This window comes from Neodiprion virginianus, chromosome 6 (assembly GCF_021901495.1).
Source record: "Neodiprion virginianus isolate iyNeoVirg1 chromosome 6, iyNeoVirg1.1, whole genome shotgun sequence".
Lineage (NCBI taxonomy): Eukaryota > Metazoa > Arthropoda > Insecta > Hymenoptera > Diprionidae > Neodiprion > Neodiprion virginianus.
Genome location: NC_060882.1, coordinates 9,123,129 through 9,150,127, shown reverse-complemented (window position 1 = coordinate 9,150,127; position 26,999 = coordinate 9,123,129). Strand labels below are relative to the sequence as shown.

The window sequence follows — 26,999 nt, the reverse complement described above, 5'->3', positions numbered from 1 at the left end:
GAGAAATCTCGTACGTAATTGGTTGTAAACAATTTTTCCCACAAATATCAATATTCAAATTAATCAATTTTTCGGTCAATTTTTTCACGCATGCCAAATTTAAACGTTCATGTATTTGGCCATTTTTTCTCAACGTAATTTTACTAAAACTCGGTGATTCCGATAATCCTTTGAGCATTATTTGTTATTAAAAAAAAAACACATCAATATTCACTTTGAATCAATTCAATTATCTGCTCAAAAATAATAAACTAAATTCATTAATTTTCAGATGGAATAGTTTATTGTTTTAGACCATCATAATAATATCTTTTGACACTATCCAAATTGTAAAATGATTTATTTGTAACATAAAACAAGAAAAAAAAAAAAAAAATTCAATCGTTCGCTCAATTTTTATACAAAGCTAAATTATTAACGGATAAATCGCTAATTTTTAATTGAAATTCTGCTCGTACTTTTTCCGGCTGTCAGTCATGAACTGTAGAAAATTAATCGGTAATGTTGATCACAAGGGAAAATACTCCACGGGAATGTAAACTCCCACGATTTTTTTTAAATTTGTGCTCGTTGAAAAATTGTTGGTCGGTTTTATTAAATTTTGTTTAACATATTGCATGCGATCGTTTTAAATATACAATTTCATTCAGTTATGACGATTGCTGGCACAAAATCGTAAAATTATTGTTTATCAGGCCGCGTCTCGAGATGATAACAAGATCGTGCGATTCGGTGTAATTCGTCAACTTCTGGGATAATGTTTGCATGATGCAGCGGGTTAATACCGTAATAATACGAAGAGGCGATACCCGAGTTAAACCGTTCATTTCATGGAGCATAAAATTAGTTCTTCTTCATCTCCTTCTCCTTCTTCTTCTTCGTTTTCTTCTTAGTCTTCTTCTTAGTCTTCGTCTTGTTCTATTTCGCGGTTACGGAGTTTAGTAAAACAGGATGTCGCCGTGACGATATAATTTAAGCGTTGGTTTATTGTATAAAAGGCCTCGCTGCCAGTGGAGCCCCTAGGGATATATTCCAGATGTCCCTGGTCTCAGAAGAATTTTAAGTCAACTTACCAGGCCCCGTTGCCTGGATGCGGGAAGGCGTTTTAAAACCTCCTAATCTCTCTCTCTTTCTCTCTCTCGCACTCTTTTTGCCTCCACCACTCGGTATTAACGTGCTTTTGTGGTTACGTATTATAAAGAGAATGGAAACTTGCCTTCCGGAAGCTTCATAACCGCGACAACTTCGTACGGGCGAGCTTTCTTTGAAGTTGACAAATTCATTCTCGGTTCATCATCGCCACGTTTATGCGTAGCTTTTGCGAGTTCAACAAGCGTGACGATCACTAGTAAAATTGCTAATTTATTGCAAATTAAGACGTTGAACTTTACGACCAGTTTTTTTTTTTTCGATCCATTTTTTCTTCTTCCATTCCGCCGTATGTGATGGAAAGTTGAAAAATTTACAAGTTGCATACTTTTACCTAACCTACAAAACTGCGTTGTCGTATATACACAAATTTTGGAAATTCACTCGGCATGAAAGTTAAATTGATTTTTTTTAAACGTGAAATAAAAATAACACCGTTCAAAAGAAATAGTCAAAATTACAGACGCATCGATTCGATGAAATTTTCTTTGATTTAAGTAAACAATGGCTAAAGCAAGTACCGCTTATGTCAATCAAAACAATAAAATAACTTTTCACTGTCAAATTTTCATCAGTGATGTTTTAATTTTTTTTTTTTTTTTTTTTTTTTTATCCCGGGAAGCTGCAATTTCGGTAAAACTTTGTTCGAAGCTGCAAGTAAACGATGCAACTGTGAAGATATATTGAAATTATTCCGTCTCATCTGAGGCTTCCGTTATTGAAGTAATTAATCAAAATCAAGTACAATATGAGATATCACGTGCAGTAAATTAGAAAAAAAATACGACAAATTTTCTACCACATTCAAACGGTTATCCGATTCTATTTTTTTCCACCATTTCCGGTCGGATAATACGCACACGCAATAAAGAGCGAAAAGCGCGGCTTACTACACGACTGTTGACGTTATTCCTTTTTGACAAACGTACGTTATTGCAACGTTCCACGCGGGGGTAAATTTTATTTGCTTTTTCTACATCTTCGCCTGTGTATTAAGTTTAACCGCCATCCGGCGGGTGGGTGTTATTGTTTGAAAGCTTCGGTGTCAGGCTGCTGGGCTCTCTCGCAGTTTCAAGTTGGGAGCCAATTGTCAAAATATAGAGGAATTCATAATACACTCTATGCCTCATCCCTAAAAACCACACCCCTCGAATCTGTGGACAAATATTAGCACGTGTTTCCACCCTGAACCCTTGGTACACATATACCTATATGTGTATACCTACTCATCCGTGCCCGAAAAAGGACCGGATTTCTACGGGATATCTCGCTGCATTTCCTGCAGGGATAACCTGAGAAAATATACCGATTATTCCCCGAGGACTCGGAAAACGACAGTTGACAGCCCTTCGTTTTTGCCGACGACCCTCAGAGTATGGTAAACCTTTGTCGGATTTACCGGGAACTTCGGACGGAGTCGTTATGAAATTACGAGAAATATCTCTCTCGTCATGTCCTGTGGGAAATGAAACACACCCTGCAATGTGGCGGACAAGATTTTCTTCCTTCAAGATGCGCTCAGGAATCGAGACACAAAATATTACTCATTTGATCAGAAAATTTTTGACAATGCAAACATTATAATTTTTTATTTAATATCCTTCTCGTCGCTTTGTAAATCTATCGGTAATTTGGGTATAATGTAACTTGATGTGGAAACAAGAATATATTGAAAATTTAATCATTTTCTCGGTGAATTTTTATCAACAATCGAAACTGTACGAAAACGTACATTCGAATCAAACCTGCAGGCTGGATTTATGCGGAAATGTTCAAGCTCATATCGGAGCGGGATTCCGAATCAATTTCGAAATAGAATATCTCACTCTTTGACGCGTTTGAAGAGTTTTGTTTTTCAGGATTTTAAAAAAATGAATTTTCCACGAATGGTACAGTTATTGAAATTATTTTCCTGGTAATATCGTTTTTGTCAAGTTATCAAATTTCAACCAGCTTTGATCGTATACGCGAATTTATCGCAAAAGACGATTCTTCTACGTGAGAAAATTTGAACACGTGTACAAGTAGTAGAAAATTATAATAAATAAAAAATAAAAAATATAATAATTGTAATATCAGGTGAAAATATTCATTCGTCTTTCACTAATTATATCAAATAGGTACTTAGTAAGTAAGACAATACTACTAAAAATCTATTGCGACGAAAAATAATCGAGTTTGATAAATAATCGATTATACCCGATTAATCGGGGAAAAAATATTGGATCATTTTTGGTAATTCTTAGTATACGAATACAACAAGCTGATGGTGCGTTTCGATTCTTTTCCTTATTCGCTGAAATTTGTTTCCTGGTTCCCCAAGGGACTGTGACGTCACGCGGAGAACGCTCTCGGTAATGAGTCGAGCGTTTCGAGTTAGCTTGGGGGAGGGCGCGGGGGAATCGGGGGTGGCATAGGAAACGTGCGGAAGGAGATGAGGCCGCGGGCGGAAGGAAAGGAAGAGAGCGAAAGAGAAATATAGTGGAACGAGGATATTGCCTGTTGGGTGATTTATCTAGTAATACTGGCCGACAGCCGCGAGCCGCCGAGCCAGGCAGGCCAACCACCACCAGGCAGCGAGCCAGGCAGGCCACCTTAATTCTCACAATTTTTACACCCCTTTTAGCCCGTTCTTAGGGGGCGAGTCGACGCCGAACGACGCCCAACGACGCCAAAGCCGGGCTGCAACGACGCGGCGACGGTGGAAATTAAAAACTCACTTTATTATATACGCGTCTCATTCCGCAAACCGAGAACCGCGCCGCCATCACGCAGGAATTAATATGAGTCCGGCCCTGCAGAAGCCGCGGCTTGATGGAACGAATATTATTAAACTTGTCCCACCGTCGCGGTGTGTAAAATATACATATCCTGCGGGGTGAACATTTTATACGTCACACAGCGATTCCTCCGCGTTTTCAACCCTTCGGTCACTTGTTGATGTTCCTGTGCCATTTAGAAATACCTGGAAGTGGTAGGAAAAAGGTGAAAGGAGTGTGAGGAATTTTAAAACGTGCTTGAAACAGGCGAAAAATTTTCAAAATCATCCGGAAACGCATCTTTCGATACTTCGGTGGTGTGTAAAATTGCACAATTTTGGTATGAAGCCTCGTGCGATTTGAATAAAAAGTTTACAAAACCACATGAACGTTATACGAGTGAAAATTGAAATGAAGAACTTTATGTGAATAAGCATTCTTGCAAATGACAATATGAATTGGAAAATATCGAATCTTGGAGAATATTATGCTAGAAAATTATTTCCGCCTCATTGTCAGTGAAAATGATTAGCTACGTGATTCTTGTACGTAAATAATTATTGCAGTTGGTTTATCGTAGCGAACAGTGTTGGAAAGTTTTTGAAATTCTACCCAAGAAATCAACATCGCATTTTGAACTTGATGTCGAGATTTTTTTTTTTTTTGGCTCTCTGTTGTCGAAGTAGGCGTTTTTTTTTTTTAATAAGAAAGATTTACACACCGCAACGTTGCAATTGAAAGGTATGAAATGTGGTTAAAATTTTTCTTCTCCATCTCTTTCAGATTACTTTTTGATGGGGCTAAACACTGATCTCTCCAGGAGAAGCGAGAACTACTGAGTCTACACTGGCCGGTGAGTACCTGTAAATTGTAATACCTGCATAAAAAACGTAGCCTCACTTCCGCATTATCATTACGCTGAAAATCGTAAAAGAAATGAAAAAGCGAGGTAAAAGAATTAAGAGGAGCTAAAAAAAAAAAAAAGAAAAGAAATGGAAGAAACTCGTTACCATTACAGTGAAATAAAAGTAGGCAGAGAAATTTGTCCATTCAATTGTGTATTATTTAATACGCGTTTAACCGTCACCGACGGTCTAAGAGGTCTATTCCTTTTCGGAGGTTGACGCATAATAGATCTCCTATACGCATACATATATGTATGTTATACGTATATATATAATATACGTACGCCCGTTGCTTGACGACACATCATCCTCATCCCCTCCCTTAGTTCGTCTTATTAATGTCAATAAGGCAATTATTGTCGCCTGAATGGGATGGGAAGGCATTTCACTCATATCCCACTCTATCCAACTTACTTGCTCTCGGATATAGCGAAGGATTCGAACAATTCCTGGCTCGCTTCGTCAAATTTCATCCGAAACTCGGTGAGCAAGCCGAATAACCGACGAATCGCTTAAAATCATACGAAAATCTGCAAGATAAAAATAATCCAAAAAATTTTACGTGATTTCAAGTGAATCGAGAAATTACGTTGAATTTATGTTTTATTGTTAGACAATTTCTATGTCAGTTTTCGTTATTCGGTTATTGGAAAAACGTCAGTCAAGAATTTCATGTTTTCTTTTGATGTAATTTACGGCGGTTCTTTTCTGTATAAGAAAAATATTTCATTCAAGGAAAACTTATTCTTGATGAATAATTGTTTGACAAAATTTCCAGCCAGTGAACATTCGGCGAAACTACGTTCAATTGTCAATTGCATTCATCCGTACAGACGAGAACGATTATCTTTTGAAAATACTATTAAATAATAACACACTGAGTGAAATTTTTAGTTCCGGTCACCGTTCAGTCCTTAACTATTTTCATTTTTTACCACAATCGAAAAATATAGTTCTAAGTACAAAATGAAAATCAGTTTTCTAGCTGTTAACAGAAAGTCTAGTACCCGTTACTATTCTCTCTCATTATCATCACTGTTGCTATCTTTTCTTGTGACCGTTGCAAAAATTTAATCCTTGCGCAACAATAAATCGACGTTAAAGCCTTGTTTAACTGAAAAAGTAGAGTAAACCCTAGAAACTGATTTTGCGTTGCAATTACCAAAAAAGGATCAACGATAGCGCAAAATGGTTACGCGTACCTCGTTTTTCGTAATTCCAACAATATTCAAACAGTTTCTTTAACGATACCTGTTTCATCGAATGTTTCTAGTTACTATAACAAATGGAATTTTTCTCAGTGTAGGCAGGTATGAATAACAGATTGATTGGGAATTTTTGGGAAAACTGTTTCTCGTTGGAAAGCGTATTAAATCGAGGGTTGTTCGTTTCGCGAGCGACTCGAAGCCGTCGCTATTTGAGACCGAACGGGGTCGGTCTCAATAATAATGTGGACCGAGGGAGGGTCCCGGGTCTCCACTAAGCAATATCCCTTCCCCCTTACCGCTCACATACCTACCTGTTCATATTATTGGTGTGTATAGAGGCACCCCCGAGCAATTTATTTATTACCAGTCTCAGCGCATTATTATTGCATTTTAGAAAATGATTGCCTTTTCCCCCGGATGCGGGTGCCTCGCACGCTAAGCGACGAGATCCTCCATTATTTTTCACCCTGAAATTATATCCGGGCCGATAGAAATTTCTTATAGTTCCGTGGTTATAACGTATATAGGTGTCTTCATTTTTTAATCATAACTGAAAAACATACAAGTTTTCGGGTACTACGACCAAATGGCACAGAAATCATAACCTGTACGATAATAACTCGAACAAAAATACCCCGTACAAAAATAGTCCACTCAAAATAACCTATACAAAAATAACCAACACAAAATAACCTAAAAAAAAAAACATGACCTACGCAAAATAAACTTGAAAAAAATTATCCAAACCCGTACAAAAATAAATTACAAAACATAACCCATGACAAAAGTAACGCATGTGAAATTTAATTCAATTTAATATAATTAAAATTGTTGTCAATTTTTTTTTGTCGAGGGTTATTTTTGTCTTTAGTTATTTTTGACAGGTTATGAAAGCATGTGTTTACACGTGTTATGAAAGCTGGTGACGCGAGTTTTGCGTACCGATTGAAAATTCTTAAAAATTCATTTTTGTCACAATAACTTGAATGGAGAATTTAGTATCGATAATTGTAATGAAACTAAGTAGTTACTTGTATCGGATTTTCTTGTGGTGTAATTCCAATATTGTAACCAAACCGTTGTTGCAACGATACACATTTCGGTGTTTGATCTTCTGCTGGCTGTGAAAAGTGAAAACTGTCTTATCTCCAGTCCGGAGAAAGAGAAGACGCAGGGAGTGAAGAACGCGTTGATAGCGGAGAGACGAGAAACTGACGGATCGGGGCAATGGCGCGGTGTCGAGTGACAAGGGTGCAATTAGCCAGCCTGGCTCGGACTGCTTTGCCTCCCTGACGTGTAAATTATACGGCACGATTTTATCCAATCATCAGGATTAACGCGTCCCGGCGGCTTGGGTTAGGTTGGGTTGTATTTTCGGTTCTGCGTAATAATTACAAGGTCGAAATTCTGCGTGGTAAAAAGTTAGTTACAGGGTAATGCTGCAGGGATTTATCACCGCGTTATACGAGCATTCAACCTTGCAAAAGCCGTTTCGGCGACGTTTTGCAATCCAGAAATTCGTATACGCGGTGTTTTTCGAATTTTTTTAGCGAGTGACAAGCGTAATCGCATTTTCAAATTCTGGACTTGTTGAATTCGAAATTGCCGGTCTCGTAATTTCGCGTCACGAATTGGGAATTATCCAGAATTTTATAACTCGTTTCGCCAAAGAATTTCTTGTTTTACAAAGCTGATTTACTCGATAATCGTAAATACGGAACGACGCGACGAATCTTTCTGTGGTGTTTAAGAATTTGAAAAAAGTCAACACTAATTGCCAGACGATTTTCAGGCTGCGAAGCAAAAATCAAAAACTTCTCAAAGCTATCAAACTTGGAATTGAATTACAAGAATTTCAATTTCTCTCACAATCAGAGTTGGTTTAAACTTTTCTTTTTACTATAATCTTAGAATGATATTTGGATTTTGAATTTTAAAACGGAAAACTCCGCACACACAGTTCCGGTGGTCAGTGGAGACTTTTCATCCAGTAAACGTAGCAATAAATTATTTCTTCTGCAGTTAAAAAGAGAGAAATATCTCGATTCAATTGAGAGAATTGTTTTCTCGAAAATGCTTTCTTCCATCCAATCTGAATGAAAAATACCCCGTTATTTGGAAGTCTTTTGCAAAAAATAAAAAAGGGATCGGAATACGAACTTATCAGAATATTTGCTTCTCGATGGCAAAAATTTTTCGCGTTGAAATAAATTTTAATCGAATCGTTCATTTTGTGGGACAATGTTGGAATAAGTTCTTTCTCTCTTTTTTTTTTTTTGTGACAAACTGCTAACCCACAAGCTTCTTTCGTACGTATATTCATGCGAATCGAAATTTTTTAAATTTCTCAACACAATTTGGATCCTTTGCTTTTTGATTTCGGACTCACGATCAGCAGCCCATGTATCGTTAAATTATACCTGCCTATATGTATAAGTATATAACGTACGTATGTGTGTAATCAGGTTCACCTAAGAAAGGATGAAACGGGGGGAAAAAACGGAAAACGGCGTGAGCGTGAAGAGGATGAAAAGGGGCGGAGGGCGGGAGGTTTGAGTAAAAAATTCAGCGAGTGAATAAATCAAGGGATGTCGCAGCAGCCTAGGCTCTGCTTTTAGTTTAAGTATCCGGGGTGGCCAGTCCCTCGCCGTTCGCCTATATTTTATCCCGTATAATGTCCTCGAAAAGAAATAGGTAACTAGGTGCCCGCCAATCTTATGTACATCAATGTATACAATATACACATACACGTGTGGTAAGTGCGGATCATGTATTGCGTGTGTAGGCGTTACATAGATTTCGGAATATCAGAGAAAATTATTAGCTATCGATATATTGTCGATGAGAAGGCAAAGGGCGCTGCGGGAAATATCGCGGAGTTATTTCTATTTTATTTTTCCGTTTCTATTGTATCTATATAGGAAATGATTCCGGAAGAAATTTCTCCGATATTCTTCAAGTCTTATCTCCTACCGATTCATTCGATTTTCATTACTCATGTATTTGCTGATTTTAGAATACGAGAAAGAAGCACTTTTTTCAAACTGTATCCTTGCGAGAATCTGCCAATTTGAGCTCCTTAATCAAATCTAATAATCGCGTTGTGTAGAAAATTTAGACGACGGATGTAAAGGGGTAAGTTTCAGTAAGTTTGAAAATTTCCGTTAAACAATCTTGCACAGAAATTGATGCTACAATTGTTTTCTCATATCTATGTTATAAAAAACGAAGTAACGGAGGCACAGAAATTTTACGAAGTACGATTAAATTTTCTTTATTCGAACAATCACTGTATATAGTAACTATTTCATCAGTTCACTCCGTCAAAGAAAATTCTTAGCAATAATTGAATTTATGATGAAGAATGAATATCGAATCCGGCAAAATTAATAAAATATCAAGCGGCGAAATAACGTTGTTTTGGTTCCGCTGAATTAGCAGCAACCCTCTTCACCTGCAGGTCACGAGGGCGCGACAAGACGTTGCGGTAGATTATTTTCGCGCCGAGGTGTTTTTGATACCAAGTCGATTCCGCCCCCGCTCCGATATCGTTTTCGTAATGTATACAGCGCGAGGGTTTAGTTGGAGAGTGGCCAAGGTAGAAAGCGCCTAGTTCTTTGGAGGACGACGGGTAAAAGGGTAGGATCTGACGATTTCAAGCCTCGAGGGGAAACGAGATTTAAAAGAGAAGGAACGAGGGTTACGTCCGAGTGAAGGTGAAAAAAACGAACACGTCTCTCTCTCTCTCTCTCTCTCTCTCTCTCTCCATCTCTCTCTCTCTCTCTCTCTCTCTCTCTCCATCTCTCTATCTCTCGCGCTTCCTTCTTTCCCTTGTTCCTCCGTCAAGACTATCGTCGATACCTGATAAACGCCATCATCAGAGTTTCGAGCACGTTGTTATTTTACTCTGTATTCTATTCACTACCATTCCAGCAGCAGCTCTCGCAAATTATTACCAAAGTTTCGATTGCCCTGTTCGGCTGGCTCAAACCTCCGTGAATCTTACTCCCACCTCAGTCCGCAATTGTATCGCAACTTATAATTAGCGATCGCAATTAACAAAAGTCTCAACTTGCTCATATATCTATTTATGCCTGTTCAACGGGGCGAATTAAAACTTAAGACGATCGTGTTCGACGATCGGAAACACAAAAGTACGAACTAATTAACCGCGAGTATATGTAATTCTTGGGTGATTTTTCACTCTGAAATGTGGAAGAAAATTTCAGAGAAATTTCTACCACGGATTTATCTGGACAATTAATACTAAAGGGAATTCTGGAGGGTGGAAAAAAAGTGAAAAATAAGGGTAAAAAGGTGAAGATAGAAATGAAAAATATATCGTGCGTGATTTGAAAAATCGTTTGCAGTTGTTCAAAGGTGACAAGTTGGCGTGTGTAATGTCAAGGGCTGTCATTCGTCGCTGCTCTAATTGGCTGTGATATATATTTCGTTGGTTTAAATCACCGGTTATTAATATGCAACTCGAAGCTTATAATAATTACTCGAGTGCAGGATGGAAAAGTGGCTTCAGCGTTATTACTCTCTTCGCCATTGCGTGAGTTAATTTTCCCATATCGTGTTACGTACCCCGCGTTGTTAATAACTTCACGTCTGCATGCGTGAATCCATGTATACGTTTAATATATACATATGCAGACTACGGTATCCCAGCTATATAATAGTGGTATCCAATTTCCTGTAAACTCCTGACTCTGCAACCAAACCATCCACATTTTTTACACCAGTTAACATTTTACAACCTTCTTCGACGCCTCGTCAAAACTGTCATACGTTGTGGAAATTGATTTTCACAGGTTAAAAAACAACAACAACAACAGGGTTTATATTTTATTCAATCCCAACGCGACGGGAGAGTTAAAAATATGTATGTAATTGTTATATTTTACGGATCACGTTTCGTTCCTCTTACCGCCAAATTAATTAATTATTCTCAATGTTTTGGCGTGAACTCAATGACGCAAAAATTGCATCGCTGTATGAAATTGTCTGTAAGTTTCTTGAAAGGTTTGAAAAATAGTTTCTCGACTATCTGTCTTTCTGCTTACTATCTTGTTCGGAAAATTGGAAATTTCTTTAGATTTTTGACTTTTCCGTTTTTCAAAAGTTTACTACTTCTTCTTAATCTCAAAATGAAAATGCCTGAAATTCTAACCCGACTATGATGAAAAATTATTTTTCATGATTTTTGTTTAGAGCTTAAAATTTAATTTCTTACATTTTCACCAGCCTTATTTCTTAGAAATGCATAATTTAATTTCTGCCGAAGATCCAGAATTGAAACGGCAACCGCACTCGCGTCGCAATTTCAATGCTCCTGCAACCTGATTGCTTCTTGTCGTCGTTGAAATTTGCGCGATCAGCGATGATTAGGCTTAAAACGAAGCGTCAGCGACGCGAGGTTAACGACCCGATACATACACGTACGTCGTCAATTCTTGTTTGTCTCGTAAGATGAACTCGGTCTTGGCAGTGCGGCGAAAAAATCGGGGCTATAGGATAACGCGAACGCTGTGCACCTTGTGTATTCCATTACTCGTATACGGTGTTTGGCAGTTCGGCGTTTCATTGTTCACGGCATCCTAGGATCGTGTTGCAAAAACTTCATCTCGAGTCTCAACTGAAGCCAGATATCGAAAATAAATCAATTTATTACTGTAAGACCAACGTGAAATAAAAATAAAAATAAAAGTAAAACAAAGTGAGAGTGGCCGTAATAAAAAAGAATAGCAACACTCGTTGTCATTTTCTACCGAGAACTGCATTGTTTATTTACGATAAAAGGTGAACATAGTTGAGGATTGCATATTGCATGCATAGTAATTGCGAAGGGTTGATCGCTGTTGTAATCTGGTATAAACAGATTACTGTAATATCGTGTATCCTTTGTAATTTCATGTATTTTTTGTAATCTCATCTATTCTTTGTAATCCCGTGTATATCTCTGTAATCTTGCCGTAATCTTTTCGATTTTTCAAATTTTTCGTAACCTCTGAAATCTCTGCGATCGTTTGTAATTTTTTGTAATCCTGCTGCAATATTCGCAATCTTGCTGTAATCCCTGTAATCTTTGAAATTGTAATCGGCGTACGAATGCCATTTTTGCACAGTGATCAACTCCTCGAGTAATTACAATATGAAATGTCTCTCGGTGCCCGGAAGGGAGTGTAATAAAATTCTTTTATACGTTGGCGGTTGATCGGCCGATTCGGCGACTCTAAATAAATAATTAACGAGTCGATTCAACCGAGCTACAGGAGCGTATCAAATCGGGAATATGTCCCGGGTGTCGTGGGGTAAGAATCGGGGAAACAAAAGCGAATCGGCAAAATACCTCGGGACGAGAGTGCACTCGCTATATAGTATAATGCTACCTACAGACTATTACGGGCATAGGAAGGGTGGCTCATCTTGTAATGGACTCAGGAGACAGCTCCGAGTCAGCTAATGGACCCTTACTTTCCCAGAAAAGCTCTTAGTATCTATGCCACTCGAGCATCGGGGCTTTCATCCGATGTGATTCTGGAATTTTTCGAAATACTCGGGCGATAGCCGCGATTTGCGGTAATAATGCGATTCCACGACGCTCCCTCTCGCCTAACAATCACACGAACACCGTATGCGAGGTCACGATTGACTCTTGCATCTTTATAAATCTATACCGCATCGATTCACTGCCTGATAAGGCTTGCAAAAAAAGTTGCAATCTTTCGTTCGGAATATCAAAATTTCGCACGAAGAGTCGAAAAGACGGTTTGAAACGAGATTCAAAGATGCGGCAGGAATCGATGGAGGTATATTTAATTGAAATAGTATCACTGACGTTTGACAAAAATGAATTTCTTCCTCGGCACGTCCATTGATCGGGAAATAATCACGAGTTATTGTAGATAATCTTAGTCAAAGGCGCGTCGATATTATTGAAGATTTATTTCAGTCGGTCTGTAAAGAATCAACACTCGTATTTCTTACGAGTAAATAATTCCAAACAATAACGCGATCTTGACAAAGTACTCTACAGTTCAAATTACTAATACTTTGAAGAGTTGATTCTCCGAACAAAATCCAGCTCAACGAGTTTCAGTTTTTAAACCCTGGTTTTCGTGTCTTTTATCGTTCTTCTTGTTTCATTGTTATATTCGTAAGGTAAGAAGATTTCTTAAAAAAATATGTCAACAAAACACGGTAGAATTACAAACAAAAGCTTAGATATCGATACTGATTCATTTCAAATCGGCAAAAAATCCTTTTGATTTTACCTTGGGATGGCTTATTTTAGTCAAAAAATTATTTTTCGCAAGGTCTGTACAGAAACATATTTTCTGTTTTCCAGCAGTCAATTAATTATTATCATTTGCTGATGATGATAAATATCAGTGACATGCCGTAAAATTAAATATTTAACGATGCCAGTATGTTGAAAAAAGCGATTGAGCGACTATACGAGTAAAACGAACAACTGTAGGGTAAAATTTAATCAATGTACTACTTTTTTTTACATCAATATTAAAGCGATATGAAACGAAGTATCCATATATTCAAACTTTTCCTCATGATTCCAGTCTTCCGTTCTTCTTGTCGTATTTTTAGACATTTTCGGGGCTTACCGATAAAACGATTTGGCGAATACTCCGTACGCGACTGACTCACGACCGAGTTAACGAAAGTATCAATTTTCCAAGTTCGTCTCCATCGTCTCTTGCGTTAATTGGCAGGTGACCCTCGTTTCCTTAGACCCCGCGAAATCCTGCGTGCATGTGGCATCATCTCGGAAAGAGAAAAAGCAATAAGACCGGAAGGCTCCTCGGGTCTCTTTCCCTTTTATTCCATCTTCCGCCGGCGGTCCCCGCGCCCTGCATCCCTCGTCCAAGTCCCGGTCCACTCCTGAGAGTACCCGTCCTCCCCCTGGACGTCTGATGTCCGATACATCAGCCCCATGCATAATAAATCCCAGGCGGACGGGCGCGGGTCGGAGAGGAGAGGGAGGGATGCCGTGGCGGATCGGGGGTGGTGAGGGGGGGAGGGAAAGGAGAGTGGAGGAGAGAGACGGAGCTAGCACTCTCCTCGGCAAAGTCCCGAAACGAAAGTCCGGTGATGGAGAGCCTCCTGGATATCAATATCGGGGATTGTCCAACGGACGAACTTCACCATCAAATTTTCGTAAATACGTTTCCTTTTCTTTCGATCGGACTTGCGTCCCTCGTTCATGTGCCGAAACCTGCGAGACTCGGGAATCGGGGATGATCCTACGTGTCCATGGACGTCTTTGACTACCGAAAGCAGTCGGGGTTGATTGTACAGCAAAATCGCGGAGCTTTAATTCAATACGCACGTGCATTTTTTTCACCTTTGTTCGAATTAGATTCGGGATTCGGGAAATTTTTTTTGCACGACTTTACGTCTACTTTGTAGCGATTTAAGATACACGCAGATTCTTATGGATGTTATACCGTTCACTATATTTTCCGTCTTTACGACAAACGAGAATTATGGTTTCAAAATGAAAATTCCGTTTCGTAGCTTCGACCAGAAAATTTAACGTGCGTTAGTATTCGGTTTGAGTATGTTCATTTCTACTCGTATTTTCTTGCGACTGTTGCTATAATTTAAGTTTGGCGCGGCATAAAAGTGACGGTAAGAACTCGTGAAATGAAAGCGATGTAGAAAACTAACAAGGAACACATGAACATCACGATTATCGGTAAATCTAGTATTGACAATTATAATCAAACTAAATAGTAACTGATTTTACCACATTTCATCGTAATTCTAACATTATTTAATCTTTACTGTAACAGCATTGTTGTGACTATAATTTCCTATGGTAATTGAAACATGTCGGAATTACGTGTTTCGAATGCTTAATCGATAAATAAAAATTATCAAACGCAACCAGAAATTAGCGACAGCTGAAACGCGTTCTCAATGTGCGCCATTCTTGTGAAGTCGCTATTCAGTATTCATTATTTCGACGGAAGGTGATTCGTTATTGCTGCGCAAACGACAATCAATTCTCATCAATAATTAACTAAGATGAGTCTCCGTTTCGTGCACAATATTCATATGTTTAACCTGAACAATCGCCATGTGAAAAGCTCCGATCCATGCCTTATACTTTTGGGTAAATTCAAAGAAGAGAAATGAGTGAACCGTTGCAATTTTGACGTTCCATGTCAGCAAATGTACTCAAAGTTGGATTTTCGTTCAGGGATGGGCTTAGCCTTCATCATCCGCGTGAGGAAAATGGGTCTTATCAGTTTTCTCCGCGTCTCGTAAGCGTCTTGTTTAATGCATAATGCCACTTGAGAGGCTGCAGACTCGGCGTCTAGTACCTACGGATGGAGTGGCAGACGGACGCCGGTTCAGGACAAAGCAGACAGCGTACAGAAAACCTCCATTAAAGTCCCCAGAAGTGATTACACCCCCGTCCTTCCCCTCCGCCACCCTTTTCGGCTCACTTCGTTTTGGTTTTCTCGCGATCCTCCCGCCTCTCCGCGTTTCGCCGATATTTGACTCGTTGACCTGACCGCGACACGACGATCCAAGGTCGAAAGCATTCTGCGTGCTATTTCGTATCGTTATTTGATTTATCGGCTGATTACGATCAGCTTGAACAGCGCTGGTTCGTTGTTTGCGGAGCGTTGTGAAAAACGTGAAAAAATAAAAATAAAAAAAATAGGCGGAGGCTTTCGACGGCGGTATGGAGGGTAAATCTCAGGTTGATTAGTGACAGCTCTGACAATTTAAAAGCCGGGTAATGATGAAATTAGGTATCTACGTGCTCACGGCATGCTCGTCGCACCTGCGAACTCGTGATCAATTTAATCAGGAACCCATCAAAGTTCCTCGTTTAATTAAAAAGGGGGGTTAAAAAAAAATGATGATAATGATAACAATAATAAAAAGTAGAAAACGTTGATACGTACGTACGCAATTCGACAAACAGCCGTCTCTGACCCTATGGTTGTAAAAATCAACCAATCCATTTTGCAATCCTTTCCCGTCGTGGCGAGGCACACGCGAAAGAAAAAAAAAAAAAAAAAAAAAACGAAGGCATAACAAGAAAAGGTCATACATAGCCTTTCCTAATTTAATCTGCCGAATGATTCCGTGATTCCCGAACGGGAAACCCTTCATTACTTAGTTCCCATCCCTCTGCGCTCCCTGCGATCCCCGCTTGCCGCCCCGCCGTGAACCGCTACACAACACTAAATCAACGGACAGTGTAATTTTTGTAATGGGAGGTGTGGCTTGTGACGGGTTGACTGTCGGTATCCTGGAGGGGATGGTTCAACCGAGTGGGGATAGCATCCCTCGGTGCTGGAGCGTGGAAGGGAGACGCGGAGGGGAGTTTTCTCCACGGGGATACAGAGGGTCGGTTTTAAACTCGCCTGGCACTTTCGTCATCCAGAAACTCTTCCTCTGCACTTCCGTTCCGATATCGTCAAACGGAATTCTTGACAGAGGAAAAGTGAGGGTGTAATATATTCCTACCTTCGTTTGTTAAACATAATAAAAAAGTATAATTTCGCCAGTTAATTAACGAAAGTGTAACGTATTCTTTTCGTCTGTACCGACATTGCTAGGCTTAAGATTAAGGGTTCACATTTTCAAGCGTTTCTCAGGATAGTGACCGAAGCTTAGGATTCCTGCAACCTATCAAATGCAAGATGTTCAGTACCAGTCTAAGTCTTGGATAGATATTCTTCTCAGTTAACCTTGCTTTTTATCTACTAGAAATTAACTTTACACACTTTTTGGTCGTTTTTCCATCATCCAAGCGTGAAAAACAAATTCTACACAACGGCGTAACAGACCCGCGGATTATTTTCCGCGGGGAGCGGATGGTGAAAGGGGTGATTCGCGTGGCGAGATATTCCAGTGGTGGGGAAGTGGCAGCGATGGTGGGGATGGCGGCAAGGTGGTGGGGCGTATTCGAGGACGGGGGGGCTCGGTGGTGGGGATATAGGGGTTGGTTGGTGGTGGGGGGATTTATCAGACTCGACGGCGTGCGACTCCCGCCGCACGCGACAGTTTACAGCCAGCTGCCAAAGCGGCAGGTTCTCTGGCGAAACGTACGGAAGGCTGGAGTGCGAGGGTTGTGACTCTGTTAGTCGATTGTAGTGGCATTCGTTGTTTGTTGAATAAGATACATCGCTTCTGTTTTTTCGTGAAAATAAAAAAATCAAAATCAAAATAGCAACGAACCTTGGTGTTACGTGGCAGTGACGTTCTTTTTCTAATTTTTAGAACCTAATATAATATACCAAAAAAGAAAAGAGAAAAGAATCCGTACTAGTCAGTGAGATGTTCAGTAGTTGAATTGTTCGAACCGTGTATCGAGTATACAATGTTGTTGAGTTGATTATCAATTTGAGAGAATTGTTTCTGTTTAATTCGGGTTTGAAGTTTTTTTGTTTTCTTTTTTCACCAATCTAATTGTGCTGCGGATGAATTTTCGACTCGACACCTTGAAGAGAGGCAAAGTCGTGCTCTGACGAAGATAATACGAAGAAGAAGAAGAAGAAGAAAACCAAGGCCTTCAACCCCTTGCGAAAGCTGTGAAAACCAGACCGTTATAACACATCCAGTTAAAATTGCTCCCAACGTAAAGTCACCACATGGTCCAGCTACGTCACCAGGTAAACCAAAACAGTCGATTTAAGCTCGACAATTCATCGATATTGATAAAACTTTGTTCTATACACCGTTTATCGCGATCAAGAATTGCGATAAATCTTTTGAAGACGTTGCATTTTTCCTGCAACGTTTAAATTAGGATATAATTTATCAAAATTCACTGTTAATAATACACCGTGACAAATTTATCGCTGCATAGTTTCGAAGTAATTTATGAATGCATCGAGTTTTGCCGTACTCGAAAAAAAAAGAAGGGTTTCGAATAACTGGGACAGTGAGGAATAAGTAAGTAATTGGTACCTACGGTGAGTTGATTACGTATTGTAATGGACTCGTTAGCACTGAACTCGAAAAGGAGATAGGAAAGCTATAAGCGAAAAATCGAGGAATGAAAAAGATGAAGGAGTTTTCCCGGTGTAACTGGAGCTTTAACAACAGGCACTCGTAGTCGAGTATCTCGTTGTTTCGAACACTGGTTGGTGCTTTCGTTTAATTTGAACCTCTTGCCTCTGTTGATATAATGAACCTGGTATGTGGGCACCGCGTAGACTCACACCGAGATACCAACCAACCAACATCGACCAATTCCTGTATTCGTATTCGTATATTCGTATCGGTCCGGTTGGTTTTCGATAATTGGCACTAGTTCCAGAACCCTGCAGGCTCGTTAGCCGACCAAGTAAAGAGAATGGCTTAATTATTTCGTTTGAAGTTTGAGAAGGGGTTAGACATAGGCGTGTATATACACGCGGATATAGATATACGTGTATGTATATACGCGTTCGGTGTGCCGAACCGAGTATGTACCTACCTACAAGTATATCCACGTAGAGAGTAGGTGCACGAATAAATTGGGAACAGGAACAGGTCGTTTATTTTGCACGACAAATTGGTCGGGCTAATTGGCTAACTGCTGTGTATTTTGGGGCCGTAAGGGGGTTGCTACTCCTCCTCCTCCTCCTCCACCTCTTACTACTACTGCTACCGCTGAAGAATTTAAAAATTAAACCGTTTCATGACGCCTCCCTGTGTTCTTTGAACACGGTTTGATTTTCTCACCCAATTATATCGGTTACCTCGGACCGAAAATTGGGAATATTCACAGGTTCGGTAAGGTTGCGAATGATTTCCATGAAACTTGGCTTTTTTGACTGAACATAATAAATTTTGGTATAATTTCAAGTTTTGAAGTCACTTGTTCGTCGGACAACAAAATTTGTCGTAAATATTACAGAGGAAGAATTTGAGTAAAATTTACTTTTGACAAATTCATTTATTTTGTGAAAAATTTACCATCGACATCAGCCCAGTTCATATAATAAATTCTTTTTTGAATAGTTACAATTCGTGACTGTTGAGATCAGGTTAACGATCAACTGGAAAGAATTACGTTCATAATTTGCAAGCAGCTATATGATTCGTTTACGTCGATTGACGAATTGAAACACGTCACAAAAACGCCCAAGTTTTTATTCACGTAATATACATTCCAGCTTCCCAGAATTTAGTCTTGCGGATGAAGAATGAAACACAACTGTAACGTTTTTACACCCTTAACAAGCAGAAAGAAATTCGAAAGAGTAAACGAAAAAAATAAATAAACGCATTTAGTGATAATTGGGTATTTTGTTCTTTGACATGCAATTAGCGAGATGTAAAAATTGTCGGAATTGGTGAAAGGGAAGTATTACGCACCCGTACAAAAGGCCTAATTAGCTAAACGCGTTTTGCGAAACGAAACATAAACTGTCGGAGAGAACGTTCTTATTTTTCTCATCGCTGTTTATATTACGACTACGACTTTTTCGCTTCATTCGTATTTCCACCCCGACCTTGTCTCTCTCTCTCTCGCTCCCTCTCCCACTCCTTAATTTAATATCCGAAAATGCGTGGGCAATAATTCTTCCGTGAGGCAATAAAATGCTATTTGGGTATATCGAAACGGAGAATATAATCTCCTCAAGTTTTACGCCCCTCCAATATCTCACAACTGACCGCTCAGCCGGTTGCCTGGCCGTCAATCCTCCAGAGTCGAGCCACTCGAAAGTGTGTGTTGCTTTTACGTAAATTGAAACCTGGAGGCTCCGAGTTTCCGTGGAGAAGAGAGGAGCTTTTCAAGTTTGAAAACTGCCACGCTAGGTGGCAGGAGTTTGTCTCCCGCACTTTCGTAAAAACTTCGAAGTACAGGCGAAGTCTAACGACGCGCGACGGTCAAATTCTTGCTTCATACACGTCGCATCGACTTCTTTTCCCATGAAATTTCGCCAAGAATCGAGCGGATCGAAAAGATTAGAATGTTCGTCGTCTCGGAATGTGGCGTTTTAGAGGAGGGATTTCTTCCTTTCAATAACGGACAATTAACAATGGTTCCGTATCGCCGGGCAGAATGACTCTATTTTCTCCATCCGGTATCTCGAGACAGAGCGCCCGGTGCCTGTATCCTTTATTTTATTTTAGTTGGCTTCTTCCTCTTTTCCGCGTCGCAGCGCGCACTCTCCTCGGATTCCGCGAGAGTGTGTATTGGCTTCTTCTTCTGCCAGCTTCCTGCCTTTCGATTCGATCTTTCGATTATCAAGCCCTATCCCTGCCTCAGCCGGCTAGTCCCATTGTCTTCTTGGCTCTTTCAATTAATGTTTTGATTGATTTCAACCCCCGACTCGGGACACCGTCTACCCTTCGACGCTTCTCCCGCTCTTTCGCTCTCTTTCTTTCCGTAGAGCAAAGATTGAGTCGATCTGAGAATCCGGCTCTATAGCGCAATTCGAGTTCAACTTGTTTCCTTTTTATTTTTAGTCGAGGGATTTTTTTTTTTTACTTCCCTTTTTCCTCCTACCCTTATCCATTCCAACAGCAGTCGCAAAGTCTTTGATACGTTTCGGAGTCTTGGGTCTTCTGCTGTTATATCGCTCGATCGAGGTCAATTTCAAACTGCAATTGCATATTCGCGAATCTGCGGTGCGATCCAGGATCTTTAATCATGCACTGTTTGAGAAATCAGACGTACCTGTATCTTGATTCTTTATTTATATTATACATTTTTTCATCACCAACTTACGAATTCGACTCTTACGAGATTACCTCGTAACTCTTTTCCGTATATACACAAGCCTTTCCGTCCGACGAACGTTTTCACCTTCGATATTAACCCCAGCGCCTTCGACCAGATTTTTCACACTGATACTAGACCGAAATCGCGATACATTTTCGTCGATTTGTACGGGAGCTTTAAACCTAAAATTCTCGGCCTTCTAACGGTTGAATTCCCATAATTTTATCGGCATTACAAGTTTGCAAAATAAAGCTCTGATCTTATTGAAAACATTTTGTCTAATCTCGATCGACGTACCCGTATTTCTTGGCGAACGTGAGAAATTACATAATTTCCAAATTGCACGGACCTCAGCAGTCACGGGTTTTTTCCAATTCGCTAATAAAAAAAAAAAAAAATGATTAATTTTTAATGAAAATTTTATACCCCGGCAGCGATGACCGCACGAAATGGAATTATTTAGATCGAAAGGGTTCGCCGTTGGATTTAGTTATTTATCGTAAGAATGTTGTATAAAGTATCATACCCACCCCTGCACGGCAACAAATGAATCAGGGACTTTTACAGCCAATCCTTTTCTGCACGCGCCCGATCCGCTATCAATGAAATTGCGATTGCCGCCAATTTCTCCGTGTATACGAGGCGGCAGCGCAGCGCCGCGTCGCGTCTCGTCTCAACCCCCCGGCGACGTAAGACGGAGGGTGGAAGGCGCTTGCCGGTGGCTGTTTTATTGCGAGATTTGCGGCATGGCCTTCCAGTGTAACAAGACCTACCGAGATCTTAATAGAATCTGAACTCGGACCCGGTTGCCCTCCTCTTCGACGCCGGCACCCTCATCCCCCTCCCCCCCGCCCCTCTCGGTGGTCCATCTTGACCGCTGCAATCCAGCTTATTACAACTCTGCCCGAGTCGGTGTGTCGTGTGCATGCAAACGTAGGAGTGATTTATAAGTATTGCTTCCAACCCCGGATATTTTCATGAAAATGTATTTTCACTACCCCGATGTAAAAAGGTGTCGCATGATGCAGGTCGATAAATATCCCACAATTGTGTCTCAAATCTTGCGGTTAGCGAGAGAGTCAATTTTTAACTTTTCGCATTATTTCTTAGATCGAAAATAAAGTATTTGTTCGTAGTACAGTGATGTGTGAGTATCGCAGAGTAAATCCTCGAGTTTGAAATTTTTTTTTATCGGAGTGCTGGTCGGATTGTAAGGGTACGATTTGGAATTAGTTCGAAAGCGGATCGTTTCTTTACCGCGGATAATGATCTAATTTATTTTCTTTAAAGACTCCTCGACTTTTCATAAAATTTGAATATACGAAAAATTTAGCCTGTGCAACGTTAAAAAGTAGGCTAATTGTGATGACTAACTAACCAAAATTACAATACAGTCTTAAAATTACATGTGGCTTAAAGTTGACAATTCCGTGCTTTGGGACAGCTTACCAAATTTCATTTACTCTCTAAGCCCTTATATTATTATAGTTGACGATCAAGCTTTATTAATCGAAATTTTAGACACCTCGTATATTTCGATTTTCGAACGTCCACCCGTTGTATTTTTCGCAGCTCCGCGCGTGATTTGAAGAAAGGGAAGGGAAGGGTGTTTCTGCGCGAGTCGAACCAATTTTATATTTCATTCCCGTATTTAGATTTACCATTTTAGATATTGTAAGAACAAAAATAAGTTTAAATTGAATTCCACCCCCTGTGTCCCCGCGTATCCAGACGCACCCATCCACCCACCCACCCCCACACACACTCACACAGACTTTCGTCAGTTTCCCTCCAACCCTCGCATCACCATCGGTCGGTTATCCGTCCCGCATCTCTTTCGAATCCTTGTCGTCCTGCAGAGCTCTCTTCGTCGAACAAGGGATGGGGGACGATCGCCCCTCTCACTTATTGTTCCCCAGCGTTCGCGCAACACGTCCCGGGCTAATTTTTAACCGGATATATATCCCGGCACCTCGCGCCGAGTTCGGTTCGCCTATCGTTAATTGGATCCCAGATGAAGGAACGAGAAGGCGGGACTCCAGGGGGATCAGGATGAAGTTAGTAACGTTACTGCAACGATTCGTGTTTGGGAAAAATCCTTACTTCGCGCCTTCAGGAATGACTGAAATTCAATAAAATATACTCATATTTTGCAATGACGACTCCTTGAATAATGATTTTGTCCTCGATGTTTCTTTATGTTAACGCAACTAACTTCAGTCTCATCCAGGGGGGAGGGGCGGGGGGGGAGGAAGAGGATGGATGAATTTTTCGTGGTGTATGTTCCACATGGATATGTATATATGTACAGCGATACGTAGGGGCGGAAGGAAGAAGCGGTTCGAAGGGTGGAAACGTCTCGCTAGACTGGGGAGAATTAAAACTACCGCTATCCCCGCAGTCCCCCCATCTTTCCCAGCTTTTATGCACTGTCGTAGAAATTGACTTCGTCCGTGTTAACCCTTCGAGGGTGTTGAGGCGAGGAACGAGAAGTTGAGGAGCAGCCACCGCGCGATGGTCACGCGATCTCAACCCTGCTTCGCGGCGTTATATTCAAGCTTTTATGTACGTATTTTTTTTTTTTTCTATTTTTTTGTTTTTGTCGTGGTCACGGATTGGCTTTACTGCGGCTACGAAGTCAGGGGAGGTCTGGAAATCGTTTTGTAATACGCTGCAGGAAATTGAAAATTTGTCGGTGAAAATTTATTCGGGTTTTTCTTCTCACCAAATCGGGGAAAATATACTTTTATACTCTGGTTACTTTACAGACCAACGTAATAGAGTAATGTCGAATTTTTATCGAAAGGAGTATCGAGTGACATTTTTACTTCATTTGCACTCTTGTTATTCAACTCAGACTCGCGAGAAAAATGTTTTGACTCTCTAAATTACTTTCGAATTTTTTAAAAATGGTGCAATAGTAGATAACCGCATGTCAAACTAGAGAACGATACATACTTGGAAAAAAAATTTGACCCAGACATGTATTCTACATGTTTTCCATAACCTCACCCCAAATTTTGCGTAAAATAATGTTTAACGACATCATCGCTTGGGGTCGAAAACGTTTCGATGTAATCCAGCCAATCCAATCCAACCCAAGGTCGAAAATTATGTATATACAGCTGACATTTACATGCTACCGAATAAATTTAGCCAACCGTCTGCAACAACTCGCTGCAACACGCTTCTGACCCCGGGGGTAAAAAGTGGAGTCGAGTTGGGGCGGATTGTAGAACTTTCGGTCGAAAAGCGTTCGTTAAGACCGAGCGTGCAGGGTGGGGGACCGGTTACCAGACTACGTACCGTTCATTAGAGCGTCGCGACTCCCGGGGCGTCGTCCATCTGTCACTGATTCGAGCTTGCAAATAAATACACCTACATGCGGAGACACGCCGACCGATTAATTACTCGGAACAAACTGACCGAGTTTATTACTCGAGAAAGCCGAGGCTAAAGCTTTTTTTAAACCAACGGTTGTGATCCGTTTTATTCGAGTTGAAGCTGTAAGGGAGGATCAGTTTGTTTTCGGAAAATTTGTACGACGCGAAGCGTAATTTCGATTACGGGTAATGAAAAATTGGTAAAATCTAAGTGCCCAATAATGCTTGATGTATGAAATATCGATGAGAAACTTCGCGTTCTTTGGACAATTCTTTTTTACGATTTATGGCAATTTTACAAAATGGATATAAAAATGGTAAGCGATTCTCTGACCATCGATGAATCGATCGATAAAATCTGTCGGTGCGTGAATTCTTTACAAACGAGTGAAAGTATTTTTGAATTGTAGATATACGCTGTGATTCTTTAGAACTTGCCGAGTCCCTGGGTTCGATTTGTTTTTAAATTGCAATTCTGTTTCCCCATGCCGATGAGGAAACCGAGAAGAAGCGACCGTCGAGCAAGAAGAATAAAATGAAAAAGTGTAGCAAAGTATCAACACCTCGCAGAGACCGACCGACGAATGGCTTCTGGGTATCGGAAAGATGATCGTCGGCTTCGCCGTGTAGTAGTTTGAGTTTCTCCGTCAAAGGGAGCTCAAAGGTGCTTCACGTGTGCACGGGTCGTTATATTCCGAAGTTTTGAATAAATCCTCGGTGCCGCGGTAACGAGCCCACTCCGGGCTGACTCCGAGACAGGCTGAAAGTCCCGAATTTTAATTTCACCCCTAACAAGGGACGGAAAGCAGGCGGGCAGGCGGGCGGGCGCACGACAAGGGCGAAGCGCCAGACGCGTGGGAGGGAGGGTGCTCGCCTGGGTCCTTCAGGACTCCGGGATTCCATCCTTCAGGATCATTATATCGCCAATTAGAAGATTGCGCCCGCCAACGTCTAACAAGCCGGCTCGAGTCCTTCCTGGGGGACTTGCGTCTGCCTTACCGACTCCGTGCTTTCCCCTCGTCTCTCAACCCATAACTGTCACGCACAATCAGACCGATACCTTCGCGCTGTTCGGCTACGACTACGTTGGCTTCTCTTCCTCGAAACTGAGGACGTGAAACGGTTGTTGGTGCAAAAAATTGTCTAGGTAACCGTAACAGAGGAGCATCCTGCTGGGAATGACCTTATAATTTTAATGGAACAATTTTCAACGCGAAAATAGACCCGGAAAGAAAATCACCGGAGTCATCTCCAAGATAATTCTGTGACTATGTTGTAAGGAAAGAGAGTAGAAAAATTGGCTGTTCTTGTCCAGCCTCGGATGTTTCTGAATTTTCGTGTAATCGCACAAGGAGTGTTTCAAGCCTCTGGATCATGGATTCTGCCGAAATTTATGCGAACTTTTTATCTACATCTATAGGCCTACTTTCACTAACATTACTATTTATCACATATTATCGTATTGGAGTCAGTAACATTATCGTAACGATTTATCCTCTGGAAAAACCTTTATTCCAGATTGTGGAATTATCTGAATTTTAATAAACCGAAATAAAACAAAACACACTTATATTCCGATATCTTAGTTTCTTAAAAATCATTATAAAACTAAGAAGATAGCGATTTATTTTCCATAGCCAACGAAACCTCTGACATATCTCAGGGATTCAAGTTTGATCGGTATTACTTCAGAGCAGCAGTAAACTAACTAACAATTTTTAACGATCTCAATTTATCATTCTCTACCGACTGTGGCAAAGAAAGGCGCTCATTGGATGAATCTGCAAACCATGAGCTTTCACAATTTTTGGCACGATCCGTGATTCGAAAGCCTGATACTTTCCTTGCCAGTTCGAGTGTCCAGAATTATGCAGGTGAATTCAGTCGCTGTTCGGGTGTCAGGATGGAGAGAATATCGCGTATCTTGCGACTGGGAAATATATCTGTACTTTCTCATTCTGCATCGTATATGCATGCGCCGGTGTAATGGCGACGGTCTCAATTAGTCGGACTTACATCGCTGGGGTCCAATTAGACGCGGTCTAGAAGCCTGCCAGGCTACACCCTGTTTGCTTAAGTCTGAGCTGCCCCTGGACGACGGAGCTGCTGGTTCTACCCTACTAAAGGTGTCTTTTCCCCTCGCTAATGACTAATTAGCGGCCTCTCTACTCGTACAGTATAACGACACCGGGCGGCTTTGGAGGGGGGGGGGGGGGGGGGGGGGGGGGCGGATCATTATCGCCGAGCCGAAATTATACACGCACGCCCAAACACTGACGCGATATTACCCTGGTCATCTTTTCAGGAGTGTCCACCTTCGTGCCCAGGTCGTACTACAAAATCACACCTGCTGAGGGTGCTTATCCAATCTCTGCGGAGAATATCTGCATGCACGGAATAAACATCCAATCCTTTCCCAACCGAAGTGCCGTTTTTGACATTCGACATGAGCGATGTTTTACAGTGAGACTTGACAGTTGGTTACGTTGACGTGCAACGACATGCATTTTTAGAAAGAATCTCGTTGCTTCGGAACTGAATAGCATTACTTGAAATCCTTTGGAGTTATTCGAAATTTGTAGAATAACGACTCTTCCTTCATTGTTTCGTTGCGTTAAGAGTCACTGTAATCTCAGCCCCGTGATGTTTTGTTTTTCCGTTAAAGAATCGGGTTTCAGTACAGTCACGGTTTTGAAATTTTTCGCAGAAAGTAGTCCGTAAGTCGTTCTCCATTGATTTACAAAATATACCGAGAATCATCGAAGAATATTCTCTTTCGTTTCTCATATCGCACTACCGATAGATCGATACCAAGTTCCGTGAAATGGATTTCGAAGCTTGTTACCGCAGTGATCAAAGACTCGTCAATTATCTTGGATAAAACG

General features: G+C 40.7%; 1 protein-coding gene across 6 annotated transcripts in view; it reads left to right on the top strand.

Moving 5' to 3' along the window:
- The window catches only part of LOC124306624 (LIM domain only protein 3-like), a 108,481-nt gene that overhangs the window by 61,987 nt on the left and 19,495 nt on the right, over window positions 1-26,999 (top strand). For 2 of the 6 annotated variants that reach the window (XM_046767443.1, XM_046767441.1), the window contains one exon: window positions 4,692-4,761. The exons of 3 other annotated variants lie outside the window; for them this stretch is intronic. The gene's annotated coding sequence lies outside the window, so the exon portion shown is untranslated. Of the gene's footprint in view, window positions 1-4,691; window positions 4,762-17,100; window positions 17,685-26,999 lie in introns of those variants that run through there. One more of the 6 variants, XM_046767442.1, reaches the window with a different exon arrangement.